This window comes from Homalodisca vitripennis, chromosome 2 (assembly GCF_021130785.1).
Source record: "Homalodisca vitripennis isolate AUS2020 chromosome 2, UT_GWSS_2.1, whole genome shotgun sequence".
Taxonomy (NCBI): Eukaryota; Metazoa; Arthropoda; class Insecta; order Hemiptera; family Cicadellidae; genus Homalodisca; species Homalodisca vitripennis.
Genome location: NC_060208.1, coordinates 41,961,043 through 41,969,576, shown reverse-complemented (window position 1 = coordinate 41,969,576; position 8,534 = coordinate 41,961,043). Strand labels below are relative to the sequence as shown.

Below are 8,534 nucleotides of genomic sequence, written 5' to 3'. Positions count from 1 at the left end.
ACAATGATATACTCGTAATTGAAAAACCAAGTAGTAATAAGTAACAAAATAAATCTTGTCCTTTTCGTAGTTTCGCGGATAGACTAGCGGTTCAGTTTGAGGTCAGTGCGGTAGAACATTGCACAATGGAATTTTATTTTGCTACATGATTTTGCGCCGTGTTTATTGTTTATTCCGCATGAATCATATATTCAGATACAATTATAAATATCAGAATATAATTATTAGGCCATTTTGTAGTCTTCTCCTTAATTAGTAGGATACAGAAACATTTTGTCCAAAACATATTAGAATATTTTCTGTTTTAAACTTATTTTGAAGCACTAGTCAAATTATTTCCCTCTCCAAGCCATTGCAATGGTCATAGTGGCCATCATGCGTATCAAGTCATAACTAATTCGCAAAAATTGAAATGAACAAGGGATACTGTAAGAGAAACACGTATAGGGTAATAACATTATTTATTCTATCTATTAGTTGCTATTACATTAAATCATGTAATAAACCTAAATTTAATCGTGTACTCAAAAATTAAAACATTTTGTTTAGAATTAAAAGAAGTTTAAAATGTCCTAAATCGTGTTTAGTCACTAAATCGTTCCACACAGATCGGATTTATATTCTGTGGGAGCTTTACTGGACTGTAACCAAATCACCTAAAACAAACATGCTTTTTATAGCTCGCTGAGTACATTTGCATATCAGAACCTACAAATATTATGAATTAAGTTTACATTACGTCTATACAATGGTTAAAACTTATTGTAAACTGCTTTGCAACAAATCTGACTGATCTGATTAATTCTATGTAAGTAATTAAACTGTTACTTTCTGTAATACATAATACATAAATAACATAATACATAAAGTGTTTCTTTATATAGAAATAGTATATATGGCATTAAACAGCAATAAAGCCTAAGAACTGTCAAATAGAAAATGCGTCAATAGTTTTTTGAGTAATTTTGAACCAGATGTATTGATATTACGATATTTTAATGACCATCATCTAAATGTAATTTTAGAAGCAATATCTATTGTCCTTTTCAAATCATAATTTTTGCCATAAATATCTTATTTCCAAATTCTTGAAAGACTGTCATTTTAATAATTTTATAGGAAGTGCGTAGACTATTAAAATTAATTTAACAAAACTTATATACATTTTACATAGAGTAAATGCTAAGATTTTCAAAGCGGCTATGGAGCAAAATGAGCCAAGCACCCGACCCAAAACATTTTAACTCCCAAGAACAGAAGATGTGGGATGATCTTGTGATTTATACACTCTGATAGAAGTTAATAGTACATAAAATAGTGTGAATTGGAAACACTTTAGTATTTTTATCTAATGGGAATATAAAAGTAAATATGGTTCTTTCTGAACAGTTTATCTTATTAATAGTTCTTCCAGGGGTGAGGTCTACTATAGTTTCAGTTAAGTCAAGTCGGTATCTGGTTGGCTAACAATTTATACCAGAGTTTAGAGTCCTTCATTGCTCATCTACATCTTAACTTAATCTTCAATTTAATTATTTGTAAATACACCAGAAATGTCTAAAATTCTTAAACTATGAACCTTTTGCGTAAATATACCTTTAAAATTTCAATGTTCAACAACTCATTATTAATAATAGGCAACGTACTATTAAAATGTGTTTGTGTGTGCTTTTGATAACTTAAACATGTTCAATCTAACACTTCTTAGTATTCTTAATTTTGATATTTTTAAAACTGACCATTTATACAATATTGTATGAATTTACCTAATAAAGATCGGAAAGTATAATAATTTAAAAAGTTTTAGACTTTCTTAAGAGCATATGTTACCAAACCTTTTCTTAGTACAGATTTTCTTTATTACTTTCTAAAGATACATTGTCAAGACCACTTAATTTATCGGAATAAATGTGATTGTAACAAAGGACGTCAAATGTAAGTAATTAAAAAAAAAACATAAAAAAGTTCAGGGCTTAGCTTATAACAATTAAACACTTATTATTCCATAAAATGTACATTTTATTAACATAATCTGTTGTATATTAATATCAGTTACTTTTTTGTAGTTAGTTATTGTTTTAAATAAGTTAATTTATATTAGTTTAAAGCAATACATATTATTCTTATGGTTAATCTACATCTGGCTGCTGTTTCCCTGTACCATAATGCTCCCTATCGTATCGCTCAAGATTATCTCGTCGTCCTCCACTAACGACACCCCACTGATCCTTCGCCCTCTCGTGTTCCCTCTGATTCCCTGTTCTACGGTACTGGATTTCATGGTAAGCAGCGTGAAGAGCTCCACGGACTCTACTCTGCCTAGGATTATCGTAACCTCCCCAGCCTAAAGTTGAGTCCAAGGCGTCACTGATGGATCGGAAACCTTTGTTTTTATTGACTGGTGGAGGTGTTGGAGCTTCAGTAGGTTCGGTAGGGAATGCCTAGACCGTGTAGAGAACGGCAGCCAGGCAACAGAGTAGGACTGTGAGTTTCATCGTGTCTGAAATGTTAAAGTCAAACTTTAGTTACTTAGTTGTTAATTAGAACATTATTACTAGCTGTTATTTAAGTGAAATAAACCGAAACTACTGAAAAAACGCTGCAGATACAGAGGGAAGAGATTTTACTAATGCTGTATTTTGTCACAGATTTATTAGGAATTTAAAACATCAAGCTGGCTGCTCTAAACCCAAGAAGTGGTGAGATTGCTATTTAATATAACCTAGTAAAAATTATGTTTTACAACGGTAACAATTGTAACATTGGATAGTGGTTAATTGGTCAATCGATCAAGTTCGTTTTTTTGGTAGTAATATCGAGTAATCTAAATAATATATAATATAATTAATGTTACCATATTTAGTTAAATGTTGAAGAAACCCGTTGTAAAGTATTTTTAACCTACGTAGAATTAGTAAATATTGCAAATAAGTCTTATTTAAAATTAATAACACTTCATGAAATAACACATATCCAAATTTGTCTTACTATAACAATAAAAGTTTATAAAATAAACTCAGTAAAATATATTATTTTCTGAGCATATATAATATTTTGAATAGTGACTTTGTTTAGAAATTTTGGAAATTAAATATTCCGATAGTCTAGACATTGTCTCCCTAAAATTAAGAAAAAGCGTCTTCAAGAAATAAAAATGCTAGTTATAAGGAAACTAAAATGTCAAGCTGACAATAGATACTCCTAACCCGACAACTGAAGAAATAAATATTTAGTACTAGTAAAATTATGTGTTTCGACAAAAGTAATTGGAATGCTGAACAGTGGGTGAATCGATTAGTACACCCAACTCAGTATTATTTCAACAACCAATTATTGAAATATAATTGTATAATGAATCTTTGGAATAGGAAAAGAGTTGTTACTTACCAATATTGTAAGTAGCTTCCAAGGAGTTGCGAAGACTGGATTTAGTCTCACTCGAGAGTAGTTATATACCAATTTACTCTCCTGTAAATTACAGTAATCGCCTTGCTATTGCGTTTTAAAGACTACGTTGCTATAAAGAGTGTAAATTTTTTGAATTTTATCTGAACTTTCTCTTTTGGCCCCCGAGGTCATACGCTATCAAAAGAGCATACCGTGGGGAATACCAGGGCTATTTAATTACTATGCGTAATAGGGACAGAATTTTGTTTCATACAATGGGATACACCTGTGCAGTTCTAATGCCCACCTTGCTCACTGGGCACTATGCTGAGCATTACCAAAAAGTACTGCAGTAAATGTGGATACGGATGGACTTTTGTTACCAAGCTTTTTTCGTTATGTTTTTAGCCTTTCGGCATCAATAATCTATACCACTACTAATAATATTATATGTGACGCACAGAATATATTTAGCAGATCCGAAACCAAGTTTTAGCAGAGTTTTCATTTAAACAGTTTTAAAACACTACTACTTTAAAGCAATAATATTTATCGTTGTCGAGAAAAATGGAAAAAGTATCTATCCGTCATCGAAAGCACATTTTCAATTTATTCACACAAAACTAGACTGAGCTTTAAAAGTTATTGTTTAATAATGGATATATAAAGAATTAAAAAGTCCTTATAAAGTTGTTAAATGTGAAAATTGTTATGATTATGAATTTTGGGTGTTTAGAAAGGTTTCAATACAATAGTGTTGTTTCTTTTCAAATAAGTTATCTAAATCTCTGACGTTGTACCAGCATATATAATGGGTCATAAGGAATTAGATCTAAACTAAATTAAAGGAATCGTAAGTAAGATGAGTAATGGTTGAAAAAGTGCAAACGAGTAAATAACGCTTATTCTTCATGTAGGAGTAAATTAAAGTTCTCCTAACAATTCTGTACCGGTTCAAAAACAGATTTGTTTAAATTACCTATGAATGTATTAATTTCACACAATATAGGCATGGACTTTCGATTGCAGAATTTACAATTGATAAGGTTTAAGAGTCAATTTTAAAACACAGGAAAAAGCTCTATGAATTCACAACAATCCTTGACGTTTAGTGATTAATGAATTTGAATTAAAATCGGCTTGATCATTTTATAGTCACGTTGAGTTAGGAAAGTTATACTCTACAAAGATTAATAAGAACTAGTTTCAGTACATTTCAGGTGTACCTTAGTATCCTGTCCAACAAAACCGGTAGTGACGTGGATCTCCTTAGCAACCAAAGAGTTCTGCTAAATTATACAGCAACGTAAGATGATATGCTTCAGAAACCAAGTAGTAATTAATTACAAAACAAATCAGTGTCCTCTTTTTTTAACTGTTAGACTGGCGGTTCTCTATGAAGTTAGTGATGCAGCACATTGGTCACAGGAATTGTATTTGGCTGTATAAAGAAGCGCCATTTTTTATTTCGTTTGGAATCATATGCACAGATACTATACTAAGTATCGAAACGCAATTATTCCTTTGTTTAGCCTAAACTCGTAAAATACATACGTTTTATTTTCTAAATGCATTAGAAACAGTATTATCTGTTTATGAAATTATGTTGAATCTCTATTCGAGTTATTTCCTTTTCCAGTCCTAAAGCTATAGCAATCGTCTAAGCGTAGCGGCCATAACTAGAGTTAAGTTTAGTTAGGTGTACTGCAAGTGATACTATTTAATATAGGTAAAAAGTTTTTATTTTTTATATGTAAAAGTAATAAAATAGTGTTATTAATGTACATTCTTGTACATGAATATAATACTGTTTAAAGATATTATGTTTATCACAAGGTTTCACACTGTTTAGATATGTAAAATATTGTAAATATAGTTGTGTATCCATGTGTTCTATTGTTTTCTAACAACAATAGACTACACGAGAACTTTGCAATTTGGGGGTACAGGTTTTCTCCCTTTCTGATGAAGATGGGATTAATCTGGTTTCGCCTTATTTTACTATTTTACATAAAACCCAGGTTCAAGTCACACAACAATGGACAACGAAAATATTCATAGAGACTGATATTATACATGAATATTTAACACACTGCTAATTTTTCCAAACTTCATTATTTCTGCAAGTATAGAATATTTAATTATTTACTGAGTAATATTTAGATTGCCGTCGATATGTATCTTCACAGTTTATACTTTATAAGACCACGAGAAATATGGATTCTTCAAAATCATGAATTATCTTCAATGGAAGTATCTTCGGTCAGTTCATTACAAATGACAGCTCCCTGAATTATAAAATCATCTATATTTGACAGAATTATTGCAATGAGGTTTACGTTTGCTTCTGTAACTAGTCTACAAAGGGAGTCACAGCTCGTGGTCAACTCCCAGGTCACGAGTCTGGGAGTCTTAGTCGACCGCTGCTTAGACTTGTAAATGGCACTGATATCAGAGTATTTGTCTGGATTGTCGTTTTATAGTCTCCCACGGGATCCGAGAATACTAAACGAGAAGCTGATTACTACTTTACTGAGTTGAGTTTGCTATACAGTAGAACCCCTCATATCCGGCCTCGGTTTTACCGCACCTCGGTTTATCCGGCCACTTCCCGGAAGCCAATATCGAAATTTATTTACCACGGCTTGCAGACGCGCAGTTGCACGCACTAGTCTCCCACGACTCTTGCGTTATTTTGGTGTATCTATTTGGTTACATTTTCCTGTGTTGTCCTCAGTTGAGCTAATAGGTTTAACCTGTAAACAGTTCGTTGATTATTTCCAGTGCGGTTAGTACAGTACAGTACAATTGTTTTGTTTCGTCAAGTGCTGTGTACTGTAGGTTGGTTTATCCGGCCGAATCGTTATCCGGCCAGGGGCTCGGTCCCGTGGTGGCCGGATATGAGGGGTTCTACTGTAGTTTAATTTGGTTTCTTCTTTTATCGTATTGCAAACCACGTATACTTTTTTATGGACATTGTTCGGTTCGTGAATGAGTCGATTATTCTCGTATCTTAATCCTTCTATGCCTCATTGTGTGAAATCAAGTAACAGGAAGCAAATAAAAGCCGGAACCATTGTTACGTTTGTATTAATTATCTTAGATTTATTATCTTAGGGGTGTTTTTCTATTTGGTCTAATCACAATAATTTGTGATTTGTGCAATATTGGAAATTCTTGGTCATTCGTGGTGGAGACTAATGCTGTTTAGGTCACACATGTTACGTTAAAATATATAAGAAAGTTTTAAATTAAATAGTTTACTATTTAACCCTTTCCGGGCCAGGCGGCAATATATTGCCGCCATAGATCGTGTCTGAAAAGTGCCAGGCGGCAATTTATTTATCACTGTGAAAAGGTTATCTATAAAATAAAATAATATTGCAAATGTGTAAACGCAACTATGCATTATATTATTGCTGAACGTTTAAACCATTACCTAACTCAAGGAACCTAAGTAATTCTTGGCCTTAAGTGTTTAATTTGTTTGATATATGCTAGTATATGGTAATTTGAATCTTAGTTTATGAATTTATTTGCAATAATGGTATATACTGTTAACTAAAATATAAATGCAGAATCTTATATTTAAAATTCAGAAATCAAATGAAGCTGACAAGCATGTTGGTATTCGATCTTCTCCTCTCCACACATTATTTTCTCATTTAAGCTGTTTAAGTCAATAGCGTTGTCCTTAATTCAACTCTAGAACTCAATCACTCTGTTTAGAAGCCAGGTACAAAAAATGTTTGTGCCAGTGGTTTATTTATGATTAGTTAAATTGAAGTACCAATAGATCTTTTATATTTTAAGAAGAGAAGTCTTCAAAACATGTATTGATATCAAATTATAAGTGTTATTAAGTTGTAACACAATGGGGATGTAACAACTAAAAACAAACTTCATTTATAGATGATAAATTATTTTTCAGTTTTGGTAACAATAACACTTAATTAAGGATATAAAGCTTACTGTAACATGTCAGAGCGCGAAATTATACTCTCAGTAGTGTAGGCTATATTATATTTCTAAACGTAAAATGAAGTTGGATGTCATGTTGATATATAACGTCTAGTATACACAAATTTATATGTAAGAACACACATTACATGACTGTATTCTATGGTGCGCATAGTTTAATAGTGTTTTAAACCATTCTGAAAGCAAGTACAATGAAAATGGCTGAAGAAAAAGATATACATTTTACAGTATTTATATGAAATGGGGGTTGGGATCATTTTGCATTATTTTTCTAATTTTCAAAACTATTCACATCTATTCAAAAAATAATCTATATACTTGTATGCATCTAAATTATGGTGCATGTCTCTTTGCTTGTAGTAACATATTCAAAGAGTTAGAGTAATGAAGAATTATTCACTGATAAGACAATTAGAATACCCCTTTATTTAGATAACTTTATATTTTTTAGTGTACGTGTTTCTGATGTCGAAACTATATAAAGAGTTCATATTGAGCTTCTTCTTCGCTGGCTTTTTTGGACCTCTTCAGACGAATATGACCCAAAGGTGAAGTCTGAGACAGCGTCAGTTTCCATACGCTACACTAAGAGAAAGGTGAAACTAAACTCACCATTCGCAAGGTAGAAGTTTCATCTCAATCTTGATCAACGAGCGCTCGCGGTTGAACTGGTAACATTATCCCGTATACACCGGAAACCTTGATCAATTCAAGCCGTTAGTTACGTTATTGTTGTACTAGTAGAAGATCGATGCTGAAGTGGACTTCGTAAATGCCTCCGTCCATCAGCTCGAAGTGCAGTTCCTGCATCAAAATTCTAGAACGTGAATTTTGTTAATAGAATTAATTTGAATGCGTTGGTGTGAATTAAGCGTGTACATACTGCAAAAGAAATTTTAAGAGAATAGCATGATTTTTATTAACTTATTAAAGGAATTAAAATGTTCAATAAAGGTACCTCAAAATGTTCTTTTATGAAATTACGTTTCTTATTAACGCGTCATTTATTTCACGGTCATATTTCATATACATACCTTTTGACTGTGGGCGTGAATTTAAGAAGATACAAATCATTACTTAAAATACTTACAATTATATATCATTTAATAATAAATTTTATTTCACTTTCTTCTGGTGTCAAAGATAGTATATTAACAAATTTTATG

At 31.9% G+C, this 8,534-nt stretch overlaps 1 long non-coding RNA gene across 1 annotated transcript; it reads right to left on the bottom strand.

Moving 5' to 3' along the window:
• Nucleotides 1-444: 444 nt before the first annotated feature.
• LOC124353842 lies at nt 445-3,489 on the bottom strand. Its single transcript, XR_006921634.1, has 2 exons — nt 3,388-3,489; nt 445-2,500 (listed from the first exon to the last, which is right to left on the bottom strand). It is a non-coding gene; the product is annotated as an uncharacterized LOC124353842 (long non-coding RNA).
• Nucleotides 3,490-8,534: the final 5,045 nt, after the last annotated feature.